The sequence below is a fragment of the Phoca vitulina genome, unplaced genomic scaffold, assembly GCF_004348235.1.
Source record: "Phoca vitulina isolate PV1807 unplaced genomic scaffold, GSC_HSeal_1.0 scaffold8, whole genome shotgun sequence".
Lineage (NCBI taxonomy): Eukaryota > Metazoa > Chordata > Mammalia > Carnivora > Phocidae > Phoca > Phoca vitulina.
The window spans coordinates 55,897,683-55,915,609 of record NW_022589711.1 but is presented as its reverse complement, the minus strand read 5'-3'; positions in this window follow the sequence as shown (position 1 = coordinate 55,915,609).

Below are 17,927 nucleotides of genomic sequence, written 5' to 3'. Positions count from 1 at the left end.
TGAGGAAGCACACAGGAGGCACTCGATACATACAAAGTGGGGAAAAGTAATGGAACTGGTGTTTGGTGTGATGAAAGGAAACCCGTCCCTTTGCTTTAGAGTCATGTGTGCTTCGTGTTGATTGATGAAATCACCACGTGGCTCTTTATCTAAAAGGCCATTTCACCTTTGCAGAGTGTTGACGGCACTGTCAGGACTGCTCTGAGAATGGGGCTGGCCTTCGCTGCACGCGCTCACCAGGGCATGCCCCACAGTCTTCAGCAGCAAGTTGTGTGTCTGGGTGGGCCAGAGAGGAATGTCTGGGGAAACGGGATTGTAGAAGGTAACAGCCACTGGGAGAATTTGGCCCCAAAGCTGAGGACTCTTCAATCAATATGCATGACTTTCAGAATTCCTATTTTAATCAGCGAAACGGAAATGAAATTCCAATGTAGCTTTTAGTTTAAAAAAAAATTACAAGTGGTATATGATATTCATGCATACCATTTCCTCTGAAATTCTTTTTAAGAATTGAAGAAAATAACCATATAACATACTGGAAAGAACACTAGCCTAGGCGTCCAGAGATTTAATTTCATGCCCTAAATTTATCACCTAGTAGCTATGTAATCAAAAGCAGTCACTTCCCCCCATCTTACCTCATTTCACTCATATATAGAATGAGAGGTCTGATGCTGTGTAAGCTCCCCTTCAACTCCCGGTAATAAATGAGTCTATAATTCCCTAATTAGCGTTGAAGACCCATCCATCCCTCCATCCATCCATCCTTTCCACAAATATTTATTGAATTCCCACTTGTGCTATATCCATGGGATTCAAGCCTTCTTCTTGTGTTGGTAGATTGATGGCATCATCTTCCTTCCAAGCACCCAGATTCAACGTCTTATATAAATTCTGACCCTCTTGCTCTCTCACCTGCTTCACCTCCAACCAGTCTGCAGTGTTTGTTCTTTCTCTGCGTCTCTCGGTCCATCCCATTCTTTCCATGCCCGCTCCACTGCTCCTCCTCCAGCCTCCCCCGCTCTCACTTGAGCTGCTACAAAACTTGTGAAGTGATCTCCCAGCCTCAATAATCTTCCTTCCCAATCCACTCTACATGCCACGCCTAGAGTTATCTCCAATCTTATATGTTAATCAACATCTTTTGAGGTTTGTTGAATGTAGACACTGTGCCTGGACCCTTAAGGAACTCACAATCCAGAGAGGAAGGCAGACAAAATCAAAGGATAAGGACAATACGATGCCAGGCCGCCATGATGGAGGAGCACTCAGAGGGTTAGATTTCTTCCTTCCTCCTCAGTTGTTCCCTCTTCTGTGCATCTCACAGCACTTTTATTCATGGCTTCTAGCATCTCACTCATCACATCCTTTTACCATTCATTCTCCACTTTCTCTCCTTAACTGGGCTGTGAGCTCCTCGATGGCAGGGATCTAATCAACTCAAGTGCTCCTTCTAAGTCACAAACCTTGGGTTGCTCCCTTTTGCCCTCAGGGGGAAGTCTAAACCTCTCTATTGGATATTTAAGGCCCTTAAGTGTTTGGATCTATCTTTCCAATTAACTCTACTAATCAGTCCATATTTGGTCCCATCGCAGTCCCAAACCTGCTTCCTCCCACCCTGAGGTAACTTCTAGAATCTCCTCCCTTAGGTACACAGCAGCTTGACCACACCCAGTACTTTCACATTCACTGCCTTTGGGTAAGCCTGTTCCCTCTTCTGAGAATAGCCAATACACTTTGTCCCCCCTGTTCTCCCCACCTGCAGGGATTTGCCTGGAGGGTCCTATCCTCTCTTTAAGGTCTAGTTTAAATTCTGCTTTTTTCAAGAACCTGCAGAGAATCAGATCTACTCATTCAAAATTAATTTTTACCTGCTTTCAAATATTCCTTACAGCAAATGTTCTAACACATGGCTGGTCTATCGTCTGCAGAGATTTTTGTGAACCTTTCTGTGCATTTCCTATATTATGAGCTCCTGGGAAGAAGCGCCCGTGTCACCTGGGTATTAGGACCCTTTGTAGCACAGATCCTAGAGCCTGACACAGGCTCACTCTGACCTGAGCAGTTGCCATATGCCAGGTGCCGCACAGGCTTTATGACATTTCATCCTCACAGCAGACTAGGAAATTGGGCTCAGGGAGAGGCTAAGTAACCTGCCCAAGGCACCAGCAGGTACATGATACAATTTAGATTTGAACACAGGTACCTTGTAACAAGCAGCCTACCCTGCTTCTCTACAAGCAGGCACAATAAATGCTGACAGTTTTGTAGCCATTTAAAGGAGAGGTTGAAGATATACTTAACAAGCATATCCTGATTCCCCAGGGAGATTTCTTTTTTTTTTTTAATTTAAATTCAACTTAATTCACATATAGTGTATTATTAGTTTCAGAGGTAGAGTTCAGTGATTCATCAGTCACATATAACACCCAGTGCTCATTCCATCACGTGCCCTCCTTAATGCCTATCCCCCAGTTACCCCATCCCCACCCCGCCTCCCAGCGACCCTCGGTTTGTTTCCTACAGTTGAGAGTCTCTTCTGGTTTGTCTCCCTCTCTGTTTTCATCTTATTTTTCCTTCCCTTCCCCTATGTTCATCTTCAAAGAGTGGTTTTGTTTTGTTTGTTTGTTTGTTTTTGAATGAGTTGGCATCTGATGTTGCCCTTGAAGACGGAGTAGAAATTTGACAAAGAAGGTAAGAGTATTAAAATTTGAGAATAAAATTTGAGCTAAGTCCCTGATAAAGTGAATAAAGAGTGTTTGGGGGAAAAGAGGGAGGTATGTACTGACTCACTTCCTCAGCCAGACTGTAAGCAACTGAGGGAAGGACACATCCTGGTCTTGCTTGGGGCTATACTTCTATCGCCCATGGCAGAGTCTAATACAGAGCACATGCTGAATCAATATTTTGTATAAACTAACCTACTCAATAAGTACTATCCAATCATTTTCTGTGTTCATATAATTTTAAACTCACTCTTGGCTAGAAAGCTGCACCCCTCCCTGCCTTTGTTGAAGGCTTTAAAAGCCCAAACCCAAACTTTCAGACTCTGAAAGTGAAACCTCCCGGAGCTAGAAATTTCACTGACCAACCCAGTTTCACTGACTGCCTGAGTAAAAAACAAACATAAAACCAACAGAACGAGCTATGAAAAATCAAATATGAAAAAAAAAAATTCAGTTCCAAGAAACTTAAGTATTTTCAGTAATGTGCCTCCTGCAGGGAAACCTGAGGGCTTGGGTGGCATGTCAGTTTCATTTCCAGCTTTGACCTTCTGTCTCCTAACAAGAGAGGAAAAGCCCCTCCGCCCAGCAGCTGTGCAAGGGCCTTGGGTCTGGAGACACAGAGGGAACTGAGGCAGAATCTATGAGGTTCTCCTCACACTGTTCTGTTTTGTATTAGAATAAGCTGTAGGCAAGCCTGGGTCGGTGAGCATATTCAGATCACAACATTTGTTGAATCAGTGAGTCAGAAAATGGCTTAAAGCAGAGCTAGTGAGCAGGGAATTTAGCATGATCAAGTAGAAAATGTGTTCAACTTGGGGCCGAACGAGCCTGTACCTTCTCCACCACATATTAGCTGGGCGATCCTGAGCGGTCCCCTTCCTCCTCTGGGCCTCAGTTTCCTCTTCCAGTTCTGACATAGTTGGCAGATCTTCATCATGGTAGAAGGGAAAAAAATGCATGCATGCAAAACATCTAGAGTTGTTTTTAAAAAGGAGACATTTCTGGAAAGCTCTCTATGTGCATGGGAATCTGGCTTTCCCCTTTACTCTAACCCAAGGCTTCCCAACTGTGGCCCCGTTAACATTTTGGGCTAAGTATTCTTTGCTATAGAGGGTCTCCTGTGCATCGGGGGATGTTTTGCATCGCCGTTGATCTCTTCCCACTGGATGCCAGTAGCATTCACTTCCCTCTCCCTAGCTGCAGCAACCCAAAATGTCTACAGACATTGCCAACTCTTCCCTGGAGGCAAAATCATCCTCTGTTGGGAACCACAGCCCCTGAGCTGCATTCCCAACCCAAACTGACAGATTCCTTAGAATAATGTAGCCGAGGATGGACTTGGGAGGGTGTGGAAACCCGGCACGTGGCTCCCTCCACTCCTAAGGACCTGGGGATGAGGCATCCCTGGGAATTCAGGAAAATTAGAAGTGCATGCAGTCTGGAAGCTGGAAGGTGGCATCTGTGTCCCTGCATTATCACTCACTGGCTTTGTGACCTTCATTCTACTGCTTAACCTCTCTGAACCTCAGAGTCTATGGATTCAAAGGAAGTGATACCTCTCCTCCATGAATCTTCCTGCCACCCTCCCCACCTCCCCACCTCCCCACCGAAAGGTTGTTAGGAAGACTAAAAGTGATGTATGTGAAAGCACGGTGGACTAAAAAGGCACAAGACAAATATGTATTTCACTCTAAAGATTTTTTTCCCTGAGAAAGCACAGAAGAAGAACTTTATACCTGGCTAATTTTTTCTGTCAAGAGAAGTGATAGGGACATTGCAGGTCCCACCACAGCAGTGATGAAAATAAATAATGGAGAACATTCTCAAGCAATGCTTGAGTACAGTATGAGCTTTAAGGCTTGATATCTACTGGGCCATGAATTAGCATTTTTCTAGTGAAAATGAAAGACCTCCTCAAAAAAGGCATTATACTGTCAGGCCAAGGTGAGAATGTGCCATCTGGCTCTTTACATACCCGGAAGTAACTGAGCCTATGCTAGCTCTTTCTTCAACCAGGCTGTCAACCTGGAAAGTGCCCAGGTGACTCACGTCTGCAGCAACGGAGAACTTCAGAACTAGAAGGGGACTTCTGAATGGTGGCCGGTTCCTCAGTGTGGGCGTCAAGGAGCTCTAGTCCCAATCAGGCCTAGAGTGGGCAGCCCTCCCGATGGGTCACACCAAGCCAAATCACTCTGGGTGCAAGGTTTGAATGGTACTCTTCCAGTTGTGGGAAAGTTCACACCTAGAGTAGCATCCTCACAAGCAGACGAAGTACCAGGTCAACAGGCTGATGACCGTCCAGGATGCTTAATTAGCTCAGAAATAATCTAGAATTTCAGATCAGAAACCTCTAGGGTCCAAGGAACAAGTTAGAAGGGATAATATAACTCACACTGGTAAATGCTTTGGTTTATGGACCACTTCTTTGTCCTTTGAGGGTCGTGCAGAATAGTGGCTCAGGGTGTTCACTTCTGAGCCCCAAGTGGGTGTCCTAGCTCTGCTCCTGGTTAGCTGCATGACTGTGGGCACCCAGTGGGGACTTTGCAAATGCTAGCCATACCTTCGACCTGCTGCATGGTCGACCTCTGAGGTCGGTCGGTGATGTAATTGCCCTCACACTGCAGATGTGGAATCTAAAGTGCATCCCCACACAGCACCCCCACGCCCCTTTGCCCTACTCTTTCTGTTAAGTCACTCTTCCTTCCGTCTCTGCTACCTAAATGCCACTGGTCCCTCGAGTCTGCTCAAAGGCTAGCTCCTTTTACAAACTCTGCCTCCAGAACAGAATTAATCTCAGCTTCCTGCAAGCTCCATAGCACTTTGTTCGGGTCTCTCCTGCACTGTGGCCCTCACCGGGCCACACTAGGCATGAGAAAGGACCAGGGTAAGGACATGACCCACGCCCCACTGCACACTGTGGTGAAGACCCGAGACAGACACAGGCGGCAAAGGCAGGTTTCCTCCCTGAAGCACGCGTGCGCGGCTTCTCGCGTCCCACCGTCTAACACATCATGGGCCCCCTCGCAATGCCCTGCCCACATTCTGGTTCCAATCAAAGCTACCTCCACATATGCTCTCCCTTGCCAGATGGAGTGGCTTAGGGGGCGGAACGGCTCAGAGTCACCTCCGCCCCCACCACAGCCCCTGGCCGCAGGCTGCAGGTGCTCAAGCGTGTGGGGGGCACGGAGCGGAGGAGAGCCGGCCGCGGGCTGTGCTGTGCTGAGTGACGGCAGAGCGGAGCGCGGTAACACCGAGGTTACCTGAAACGAAACCCGGCCGCCACGAAGGGTAATGTGTGCACCGTGTTTCACTATGACTGAGTGAACAACAAGGGATCCACGAATCAGACCTAGAGACGTGGCCCATTCGCTGGCACACTGGAAACAAACGGGGAATGGAAAAGGCCTATGGGCGAGGCCTATCTTATCAGCTCGAGCCTGATCTATAGATTATTGCAGCCTGGGCGTGTGGAAATACTGTTTTCCCTGCTGGTTAAAAAAAAATGTCACTTTTTTTTTTTTTCAATATTTTATTTATTTATTTGCCGGAGAGAGCAAGCGAGCATGGGCACACAGAGGGAGAGGGAGAAACAGGCTGCCCACTGAGCAGGGAGCCTGATGTGGGGCTCGATCCCAGGACTCTGGGATCATGACCTCCGCTGAAGGCAGAGGCTCAAGACTGAGCCACCCAGGCGCCCCCAAAAACCTAACTTTTTTTTTTTTCCTTTGAGAGAGAGAGAGCACAGAGAGAGGGTGAGAGGGAGAAGCAGACTCCCCACTGAGCAGAGAGCCTGACCCAGGACTCGATCCCAGGACCCTAAGATCGTGACCTGAGCCGAAGGCAGACCCTTAACCGACTGAGCCACCCAGGCGCCTCAAAACCTAACTTTTTTTAAAAAAAATTCATTTATTTATTTGACAGAGAGAGCGAGAGAGCACAAGCAGGGGGAACAGCAGAGGGAGAGGGAGAAGCAGGCTCCCCGCCAAGCAGGGAGCCCGATGCGGGGCTGGATCCCAGGACCCCGGGATCATGACCCCAGCCGAAGGCAGATGCCTAACCATCTGAGCCACCTAGGCGCCCCCAAAACCTAACTTTTTAAATCATTGAAAAAACTCTATTGTTATTGTTCATTGAGGAAGATGCAGAAAAGGTCCAAAGGTACAGATAAGAGAAACCATCTCATCCTGAGGAGTTAAGTACTCTTATATTTCATTACTGTTCCCTTGTCTTACTTGGCTGATTTTATGCAGTTGAGATCAATCTGATCCTGTGTATCTCACAATAAGTTTTACTTATTTTTGAATAAATAACACATGCAGAAGGTACAAAGCTCAAAAGACACAAAAGAGCAGGGAGTGAAGAGTCTCTCTCCCACTCCTGCCTTTTACTACTCAGCTTTCTCCCAGGTCCCTCATACATCCTTCCATAGGGGCCCTATGCCTACCCCTGGGCAGTGTTCTGAGTGAGTTAGCAGCCCTAATCCTTCAAGGTTCTCAGGAACCAAACATTGTCCCTCATGTAGCATCTCTGTGTTGATAAAAGAGAAAATTTTACTACCTCCGTCAGTTACATCACCAGAATTAGATAGTGCAACTCCTTAAAAAGAGTATTCTTAGCTGACAAAGGTGGTTGGAGGGACTCAACCAAGATACAATCCTTTAACAAGTTCCTGTCCCAAAGATTTCCTGAGATGTTCCCCGTGCCCTTAGTGGTTTAAAAGAATGTAGAACTTGAAATCGGAGTTTGTGTGTGTCTGGGTTGTAGTAGTCAGAAAGACAGGAAGACCAGGCGTGTTCCTAAAGGCAGGCCTCTTCTTCTCCCCAGACCCGACCTGGCAAGGACTTCTTCACTTTGTTCTGCCCCAGGGTACTAGGCTGAGAAATGTGGGAAGAGTGGGTGGGAGAATTCTAGTTCCAGTGAAGCAGTTTAAAGAAAGTCATTTCCACAAACTCTAGATCAAGCTAGAGAGAACCATTCTATACTTACCCAAACTTTGTCCTCTTCCAACTCACCTCCCCACTCCATGTACAAGGAAGTGGGGGAGTGGTTCCCAGAATTTCCCTTGAGATCTGGTGCCCTGCGCTGCCCCATGGGCTTACATTGTCACAGATCCTCCTACCCTGAGCAAGCACCACCCACCATCTCATTGTGGATCCTCTTCCCCGTAGGCAGTTTCCAGAGTTTTTCAGGAATCAGGCTACAGTGTGAAAGTTTATTTACCAGTGAAGTGAATTTCTATCTGTCTCCTTCCTCTCCTCCCAGTACCCATCTGAGAAAGTTACAGAAGGCATCTCGGATTCACAACGCCCCCCGCCAACCCCCCACTGAATAACACGTCGTCTGGCAACAGGAGGCGTTTGATTACATTTGGATGGAACGCCCGCATCAACTCCAGTTGTCCCCGAATTGGAACCGATGGGCCTCACGTGCCGCAGCCAACAGTTTGCCTTCACCCACTCCCCTCTCTGAAATGAACCTTTCTCTGGGAAAACAAGAAACCTACGTGCCATCCTGGGTGAGAGACGAACAAGAGCTGTGTCCCGGCGTCGCATCCCAAGCATGGCAGGCAAGAGCACACTGAGGGCTTTCCAACAGCGAGCTGTGCTTCAAGCATCTCTGGAGAGACCCTCCAAACTGGAAGACGCAAATGTTCTCTCCGGGGCGCTGCTGTCCCTGTGTTTAATTCAGTACATGGGCATTGAGTCCTCACTGTGTGCAGTGTAAGGCACCAGGCTGCTATCCCCTTGAGCAAACCTCCATAGTCTTCCTCCCCACACTCTGCCTTGGCTCAGTCCCTGCAGCAGGCAGAGTAATGGCTCCCCCAAGATATCCACATACTAATACCCAGGACCTGTGAATATGTTATATTACGCAGCGAGGGGGAATTACAGTTGTAGATGGAATGAAGCTGGCTGATCAGCAGACCTTAAAATATAGAGACTATCCAGGATGATCCATGTGGCTACAATGGAATCACAAAGATCCCCAAATAGGGAAGAGGGAGGCAGAAGAGTCAGGACCAGAGTGGTGGCATCAAGAGAAAGCCTCGACCTGCCGTTGCTGGCTATGAAGATGTAGTACGGGGCCATGGACCAAGGAATATGGGCCGGAAAATCTGAAAAAGGCAAGAAAATGGATTCTTCCCTGGAACTTCCTTGATATTAGCCCAGCGATGCCGATTCAGACTTCTGACCTCTAGAACTGTAATATCTGTGTTGTTATACAGCAATAGGAAACTAAGACAGTCACTGGGGACTTGCCATGTGCCAGGCGCCAAGGGAACATTCCCACAGCATGTGGTTTGTACGGTGTATCGGTCATCGGGGTCCAACCAGGGAGACAAACCACTCTATGAGTCTAAACACAGGGAATCTAATCAGGTCACTGGCCATAGAGGTGATAGAAGAAGTTGAAAAGTCAATCTATCTATTAGCAATAGCAGGGGTTGCTACTGGGCTGGGCCAGAAGGACATAGAGGGGAGGCCATAGTACCAGAATGCAGAAGTCAGGGTCACCCAGTGGAAGATGGACCACGGTGGGCTTATCCAGCAGGAGCTGGGGCCATGGGTGGGACAGAGACCTGATGTAGATGCTTCTGAGGCAGAAAGGAGGAGAGAGATACCCTAGTATCCCCCTTTCTCCTGACCTCGAATCTCCTGCCAAGGCCTCCCACTGGCGGTTCCCAGATAGCAGCTAGCTGCCTTGGGAGCCTGGGATATGCAGGGGTCAGCTCTCCTGCAGCACAGAGCAGAGCTGGAGAAGAGCAGTCAGTGGATGAATGGATCGGAGGATGAACAAGCCCAAGACACCTCCTTTCCGCATTGATCACCATGAATCTTGAAACACAATTTATTGTTTAAAATCCAAATTCTTTACCTGGCTTCTGAGATGCTACGGGATCTGGCCCGTCCCTATCTTCTCTGCCCTCGGTTCTCCAAAGTTCTCCCCTTCTTCACAACACTCCCACCACACTGGCCTTTGCTCTGTTCTCCACATGCCAGAAAGCCTCACCTTGGGACCTTGCACTTGTTTGTTGCAGCCTCTGCTGGAGAACAAGAAATTAATGTGTTTGATGTGGAGTCATTACATTAGCCTACCCAAACTAAAACAATACCCAATGACAAAGAATTCTCAATGCCTGGTCCACAAGTGGCCCTCAATAGTTATGAAGTGACTGAATTTTAGACACGCAATAATTATGCGCTCCATGATGCAGTGTCTTTTTCTTACCCTCCCTCCTGCCCCACCAAGCTGTCCAAGGAAAGGGAAGTGTTATGTTCATCTCCGTACTTTTGATGACTCTCATTGAACCTAGACCTTGGTAGATGCTCAAGGGGTGTGTGCTGCTCTGAGTTTCTAGGCAACAGAGGGAGCCATGAGTGGTACAGCTCGGTCTAGAAGTGCGACTTCTGGGAGTAGTTCAACATCGCTGTAGCTCCCAACGTTTGTGCAGCTCGTTTGAGTTTGCCAAGGGCTCTCCACTTGGTCCTTATACCGACTCTAAAAAAAAAATGACTATTATGATTCCCACTTTCCAGAAGATGAATCTGAGCTCACAGGGGTTAATTATCTTGCTCCAGATCTTACTTTTTCAAGTGAGGAAGCTGGAATTAATTCATTGTTCCAAAAATATTTACGGAATGCTGGCAACGTGCTAGCCCCTGGCTCAACCTTCTGCACGTAGTAGGGGTTCAGGAAGCACAGGGACTGGCAGTTGCAAAGAAATTGGAATGACCTCCCAGAAGATAAACGGGAGGCCCCCAGTTGCAGCCACAGACTGAGGACCAAGACGGTCGCCTGTGTCCCCCAGGTGGGGTTTGGCGGGACGCTGCCGCGTCTGCATTGTGCCTTTAGCACAAGTTTCTGGGTGGTCGGCCAGACGTGCCTGGACGCAACAACACCACAGCAAGCCCTCAGCAGCTCTCCCACTTGCCCAGGCTAACAGCCCTGGCGTTCTGAGTCGGCCCTTTTCCATATATTCTTTCCTCTTTCCCGGGCCAAGATTTCAGGAGACGATTTACAGTGGGTTCCAGGCCATTTAGCTCAGGCAAAAATTTGGGTGAAAGTTTCCTCCCAGCCATCCCAGGCCACAGATAACCCATCAGGGTGTGACAGCCAGGGCGAAGGAGGGGGAAGAAACACCAGGGAGGTTTTCAGTCACAGGACTGGAGCAAAAGTTTCTGCAGATGCTGCATGTGTCCGCTCTCTTCTGGCTGTACCAAATGTGTCCCGAATGGGTGGGTTGGAAAACTCCGGACACGATGCCAAAGAGACAAATCTTGTCTCACTGGAGACGGCAGAGGCCCCCGGAGGGTCGCCTGCAGGCCGGGCTCTCGGCCAACGCGAGGAGGGCGAGCGCGGGTGTAGGAAGGGGCAGGTGGACGAACAGAACGAGGGAGGCTAGGTGGCCAGGTCTTTGCTGGGGCCCGGGCCTTGCCCAGCCTGCCGACACTCCTCCCGTGCTTGGGCGCCTCTCTCTGTAAATAAATCCAGGCTGCTCTTACAGGGCAGGATGTCCCACATACCGTACATCTGAGGTGGGGTAAAATACAAATATGCCTTTTCATAATAGCTTTACACCTGGAGCAGCAGAGGACCGGTTTATTACCTTGGTAAACAAAAGTTCGAATTCAAGCAGAGTACAAACTTTGCCCAAGGCTCTTCTGACGGTGCACCTTGTGTTTGTGAAGTGAACTCGATATATATACAATGTGAAGCAACGGAAGGCTGGGCTTTTTCTTTTTCTTCTTCTTCTTTTTTTTTTTTTTCCTCTCTCTTGTCTGATTTCCAAGGTTTAAAAGTTCATGTGCATGTGGGGTGAGGGTGGGGGGGAGGTGCAGAGAGAGAATTTACTTTGGCTCTGGGTTTTTTTGAGCATTTTGAAATCATGCTGTTCAGTGTGAAAAAAATATGTGAGCCAATTTATATTGTTTTCCAGCGAGAGAGTGTACTTCTTGCTGTTCTCATGGTGACAGTTAGGGTTTGTTGAGGGGGAGACAGGGTAAACCAGTTTGGGGAACACATAAAGGAAACAGGATTTGCATCGAACTTAAACAGTAAAAAGCAATAAATATTTATTCAGTGCCTATTTTGTGCCAAGCCCAGAACCATAAACTTTTATAAACACAACCACAGGGAATAGGAATTATGGATCAAAATGTCCACTTTACAGGCGAGAAAACTAAGGCCAGAGTTGCGGAAGACATTCAAGCCCCAGCCTTCTAATTTCCGATTCCGGGGTTTCTGTACTGCCCTCCACTCTCTATGTGGGGTTCACAGACTATGTCCTCTCCTGTGGCATGTTTGCTTGTCCTTCTTGCGCCCCCTATTTTCCTGCCTCGTTCTCCGCCTGTACTTGGGGTAGCGTCTGATCTCTACTTTTGGATGCATTTCTGCTTGGAGGATTTCTCTACAATGTAGCAGCCACCTGGCCATCTGGACCACTCTCTTACCAACCAGCACCTCCGTGTGTTCATGTGCAAAGGATACAAAACACGCGGACTAGGTTTCTCCTCAAAGCACACGTAAGCTTAAAAAGCAAAGGTAGCAATGGCGAAGCAAAGAACACAGCTCGTGTTTGGTTGGTTCCACGGATGCCGCTGCGTTCTCCCATCCTCAGCTTGAATCATCAGATAACAGGCGGCAAAACCATCTGAACTTTGGCGGTTCTTTTCCAAAACAAGCTTCGGAGCCTGAAGAACTTTGCCCATCTTTGTTTGCATGTTCGCTTCTCAAACGTTCAGCTGGGGCTTGCCTGTTGGAAAGCTCAAGCCAGCGAAATGTTAACCCTTTCGTCCGCAGATTAATTCCCCAGGCTTCTACAGTCAGAGTGAACTCATCAGACTTGTTTTTTAAAAAAGAAGTCCATATGAATGTATCAGCTTGTGCCCGTCTTCACAGATGCAGGACTCCTTGCGGGAACATATTAAACGGAGGTTACAGAGGGGTGACGTCATTAAGGCATTGTCAACTCAGCAGTTCCAGGGCCTCAGAGTTATGGCTGCTTGTGCCCAGCAGGATTTCCAGGGAAAGCCCAGTCGTCTTCTTCCAGCTCCTCTATCCCTACCCTTACCCCCTACCGCTAATGCATTTTTAATGGCAGCCACCTGAGGAATACTTTTGGCTTTACTTAGTGTACATTTTTAAAAAACTATTGGAACACAAATACTCATTTCGAGGAAACAGATTTCAGTTGCAAATGGACTAAGCATTATCCCTGTGCTAGAACCCTGAGGTGGGGGAAACGACTTGGGGGGTCTCCAGGCTATGAGACAAAGCCTGGCCAAGGTTGCCTGCTTTGAGGACCCTCCTCGGAAACCCCAAGTAAGCCAAGGAGTAGAATGTGAGCCCTTACATGAACTTCGACAAGCATCTGACCTAACCCCTCTCTTACAGAGGAGGAAACAGAGGCTCAGAGCGGAACAAGCAAGACCAAGGCTAAGAAGCCAGCCAGTGCCAGGCCTCCCAGCTCCTGGCCAGAGCTCATTGCTCTCTGCCATGTTACCTTTCGTCCTGGGAGAAAGTGAGATTGGATAAAGACAGACACCTGTCCTAATCCTGGCCTGGATCCACTTAGGCTTTTCCTCTCTGCTTGTCAATAGTCATGTGTCCATAGATTGAGTCTGTGGAGAGAGGATTACCCTGAGAAAGAAGGGAGATGGGAAACCTGGAATACTTCTGGAACATTGGTTGGAAATCTTTTTCCAGGTTAAAAGAATTTAGTGTATCCTTACATGGTTTTGATTATGGACCAGATAAGTGATGCTTTAAAGGAAATCTCTATTTCTCTCCTACTTTAGTTTCATTCTCCGGAGCTTTTTTGACTTTCTAGCCGGTGATTCGAAGTTGGTGTGGGTCCCTGTTATTGGGACGGGTAGTTAGTCAGCCTACGACTGGGTCCTACATTGAAGTAACTGATGGAACGTCACACTGTTAGGGCAAGAAGGAAGCTTAGTGACACTCTGGACCATATCCCTCGGTTTACAGATGAGTATGCTGGAGCTGAGAGAGGGCAACTGACCTATCTGGGATCACGCAACACCTTAATGGACTACGACCATCGATTCTCCCAACCACGTGGAAAGAGGGTCCTTCCGTCTGACTAGTACAAAGCAGCTTCCTCTATAACACTTGGGTATCTTTTTTGAATAATTGATGGCATGTGCCCAACTCCAGGGAGCTGAATGCTTATTGCAGCCTGGGTCTGACTAATCCACAGGCACCTCCATGAGGTATGGATTGTGAGTTATCCCTGCCATCTTCATGGAAAGACCAGTACACAGAAAACAAGGGAATTCTCCAAGATTACATGATAAATCAGCAAAAGCTCTGAGGCAACATGTTGTTACAGGATGAAGAATCAGAAGACATAAATTCCAGTCCTCACACTATCTCTAACCACGTGAGAGATCTTAGGCAACTCATTTCCCTTTCTGAGTCTCAGTTTCCCCATTCATGGAAGGGCTTCGCTGGACCACCTCTAAGAACATTTAGCTCTGATGGTCTGTGGCTCTAGCAAACACGACTGTGTGAAGTCAGCAGTTGATTGCTACAATGGCACATCCCAGCATTCTCAAATTATACGGGATGAATGGGTTCTGCCTCCAAAACAGAACTACGATGTCTTTTTGCAATTTGTATGCAAAAAAAATACTAGGTTCATTTTTCTTTTTTTCATGACTTTTTTTTTTCCCTCAAGCTCTTCATGCCTGTTACCACTTATCTGCTTCCAAGGGCAAATATATAACACAACAAAGAGACTAACAACAGACAAATAGCAATAGGAAAACTCAGAAATATGTCTTTATCATTTTTATTTTTTGAGGTATAGTAAGGAAAATAAATAATACTGGACATTTACCATAGTTTATGTATGCCATCTTTTTTGAGATTTTTAAACAATCAGTATTATCATGCCCCTTTTACAGACGAAGGCCCTGAGGCTCAGATATGAAATAACTTGCCTGGTATACAGATGCCTCTTAAGAAGTAAAGCCCAGTTTTGAAGATTCCAAAGCCCCCATTTTCCAAATTCCCAAGTTGTGAACATAAAACACAGCCATATTACTTGTTAGCAAAATTACTTGCCTATAAGAGAGGGAAATTAAATATATCAAGATTCATTGTGTTTCACGAAGAACCATCCCATGGCTTCCCCAGGCTCCAACATCTGAACATCTTTGAAAAATGTAAGGCAAAAAATGCAAGGCACTTGTCTGACTTTCCCCAATAGTTTTGGAGAGAGGGGATAACCATGTCTAGAAATGGTCCAGTCAGAAATATTTATTAATATATCCATAGAGTTAAAGATCGGGTGGCCGTTTCTTTGTTTAGAATTCATGTTACCTCAAAAAAAATTCACGTTACCTCACGGTGTCCTGACACCCTCCCTCATTATTCAACCCTGTAATCCTCCCAGGGATATAGGACAAGATTCAAGTGGATTTGAGGAAATTGTTCCTGATTCAGAGTCTCCCCTACCAGGCGAGTCTATACAGTGTCTCCCTAAAGTGGCCCATGTGCCAATGCCAAACCTCTGGAGCGATCAGGCCAGATCTCACAGGTTCACTCATCCGGTATTTATCCAGAGCCTCGATGCTCCCGACACATTGCAAGGCAGTGCTACCAAGACGAACACAACTGAGCCTTAACTTGGCCCGGAACACCTAGCTCAGCCCAGGCCTAGACCCCAGGAACAACCATGAGGGGCTGCTTTGTCCTGTGCCTGCCTCCAGGGTTGAGAGATCGAAGTCAGGTGATATGGCAAAGGGCCTCACATGTTCTGTTTTGGCTTTCATTGGAATGGAAATTCCTGTGGCCCTTTCGTCTCCTGGTAATTGCCAGGAAATGTTAAGGTCTGATATGACTCTAGAGATTTGGCTATGACTTCGGTTCACATCTCTCCATTTAGAGAAGAGCTTCCAGAGGGTCAAAGTGTTGTCCAGGGCCCCCATTGAGAGTGGGGTTCAGGGGGGAGCACTAACAGGCAGTCTTCTGGCTCAGGTTCACTGCCGATGTCTAAGTGCCTTGGTGGTGGGCAAGTCTTTAGCCTGGAACCAAAAAAAGTCAGTCTTTGTTTCAAGAAAAATTATGGCCCAGTGTATAGATAGATCTTCACTTCCTCCAGCTACCATGGCTCATGGTTATATTGGGCGGACCGATTCCATGGCCTCATAAGAACCCTTTATGCTGCAGCCGCTATGAACATCCTAAATACACCAGACCTATTCATGATCTGCACATCATTCCCTGGTTCTGGAACATCCTTCCCCTTCCTCCTCTTTGCAAATGCTACCACTTTCAGACCCAGTTCCGTCACTTTCTCTGGGAAGCTGCCGTGGATTTGCTCTGGGTCAATTTGGGTAAGCTGGGACTATAGTTCCTGGACTCCCTCTCCCTGCATAGCTCCGTAACTATGGAGCTATGGCCACAAAGAGCATTTTGCGCAGCATTTGGAATAGAGAAGCGTAGCTACTAGGTTTTAATATTTAGTGGGTTGGTGTGGGGCACCGTACCCTGCACGGTCACACGTGTTGTCCCTGATCTGCCGGCTCACCTGTTGTGATAGGGCAGCAGCTGAGCCCTCAGCATCTCCAGTTCACACCAGCCCTCCTCTTGCAGCTCCTCTGAATCCCGGACCAACCTGTGGAGCAGCATGGGAAGGCCTGTGTGCCTTGCAGCTCATTCACATCATCACCTGGAGGCACTGAGAGGCAGGAACGGGCTCTGGTTTGTCCTCGCTGGTAGCAGTCTGTCATTGTTTTCCCCACTTTGTGCCCATTTCTCCTTCCCTCACCTGCCCTGCTGACTCCACGTCCAGCATCAACAGCCTCGAGCTGACTGACGAGCCTAGCCAGTCCCTGCAATCGTGAGCCTGGAGCCCCGATAATAAGTCTCTGATTCTCTATCCCATGTAGTGGTTCTGCTCCTCTCCTGGAGACCTAACTGCTGAGGAGTCTTCTGTGAATCCCCCAGAATCAGTCATTTCCCAGCTGTGCTCTTCTATTAAAACACACAATGCACTTTCCCACGCTTTAATGATTGACAAGTCTCTCTCTCTCATTAACCGCTAGAACTGACATGGATTGCGTGTTTACTTTGTGCCAGGCACTATTTTGAGCACTCATTTAATCCTTACAACAACCTGATGAGGTTCATATTGTTATCATTATTCCCACTTTATAGACAAGGCAAGCGGGGGACAGAGAAGTGAAATGATTTGCCCATGCTGTGACAGCTAGGAGGAGGAAGCCCCAGGACTCACAAAGCCAGGCAGCCTGGTCCAGAGCTAGCTCTCCTCCCCTCCCTGTGGTGAGCTCTTCAACGAGGAACTCCCTCCCTATCCCAAAGCCTGGAGCCAGAATGAAAGAATGAATGAATGATCCACCTACTTCACTTGAGGAAAAAATGACTTGCCTACAAAGTCACTGGAAGATTGATGAAAATGGAAGCTTTGGAGTCTAGAATCCTTGAATGCCCTCCTTCCCAGACTGGAAGGAAAGATTATGAAGGGCCCACAGTCAAGGTCTTGTTAGTGGATAAGAGACCTAATTACGCACCAGGTATGTGTCACCCAAAAGCCATCGGCATGCTCTCTGGGAGCAGTAACTACTGGTAATGCAGTTCACCACCAGATGAGCCGGCTTTTCTCCCCAGTCCAGGCCAATGCCTCACTCAGGGTGGAACCCCGTCTACCCTAGGAGAGGAGGGCTGATCCTGGCTGGAGGGAAGAAGTCCCACACAGGTGCCAGGCATACAATTAGTGTTTAACACTTCACTTTTTATATATAACAATAAAGTGTGACCTCAAAACGGTCCTTTGTCCATGTAGTAAACATGGACTGGGACCCATATTTAATTTTCAGTGTGATTGTCAATGTCTAGATGTCAAACTAGAATAAAAATTCAAGTTTGGATTTCAAACCAGAGTATCTTGGGCAGTAGAGTCTGTTGTTCAATAGGACATTGGGTGTCACCTTGTCCCCTATCCGGAAGAGATACAGGGAAAATTATGACCTCTATTATATGTACAACACATCAAAAATTTAAAAAAAGAAGAAGAAGAAGAAGAAATAAAGAAAGTAGGAAAGAAAGGGAGAGAAAATAGAAGTATGTGGAAAAAATGGTAAGGAACAGAAAAGAGTTGCTACAACAGTTACATCAAATGCCTATATTGCTCTTCTAGGACACAGAGAGAAGGCA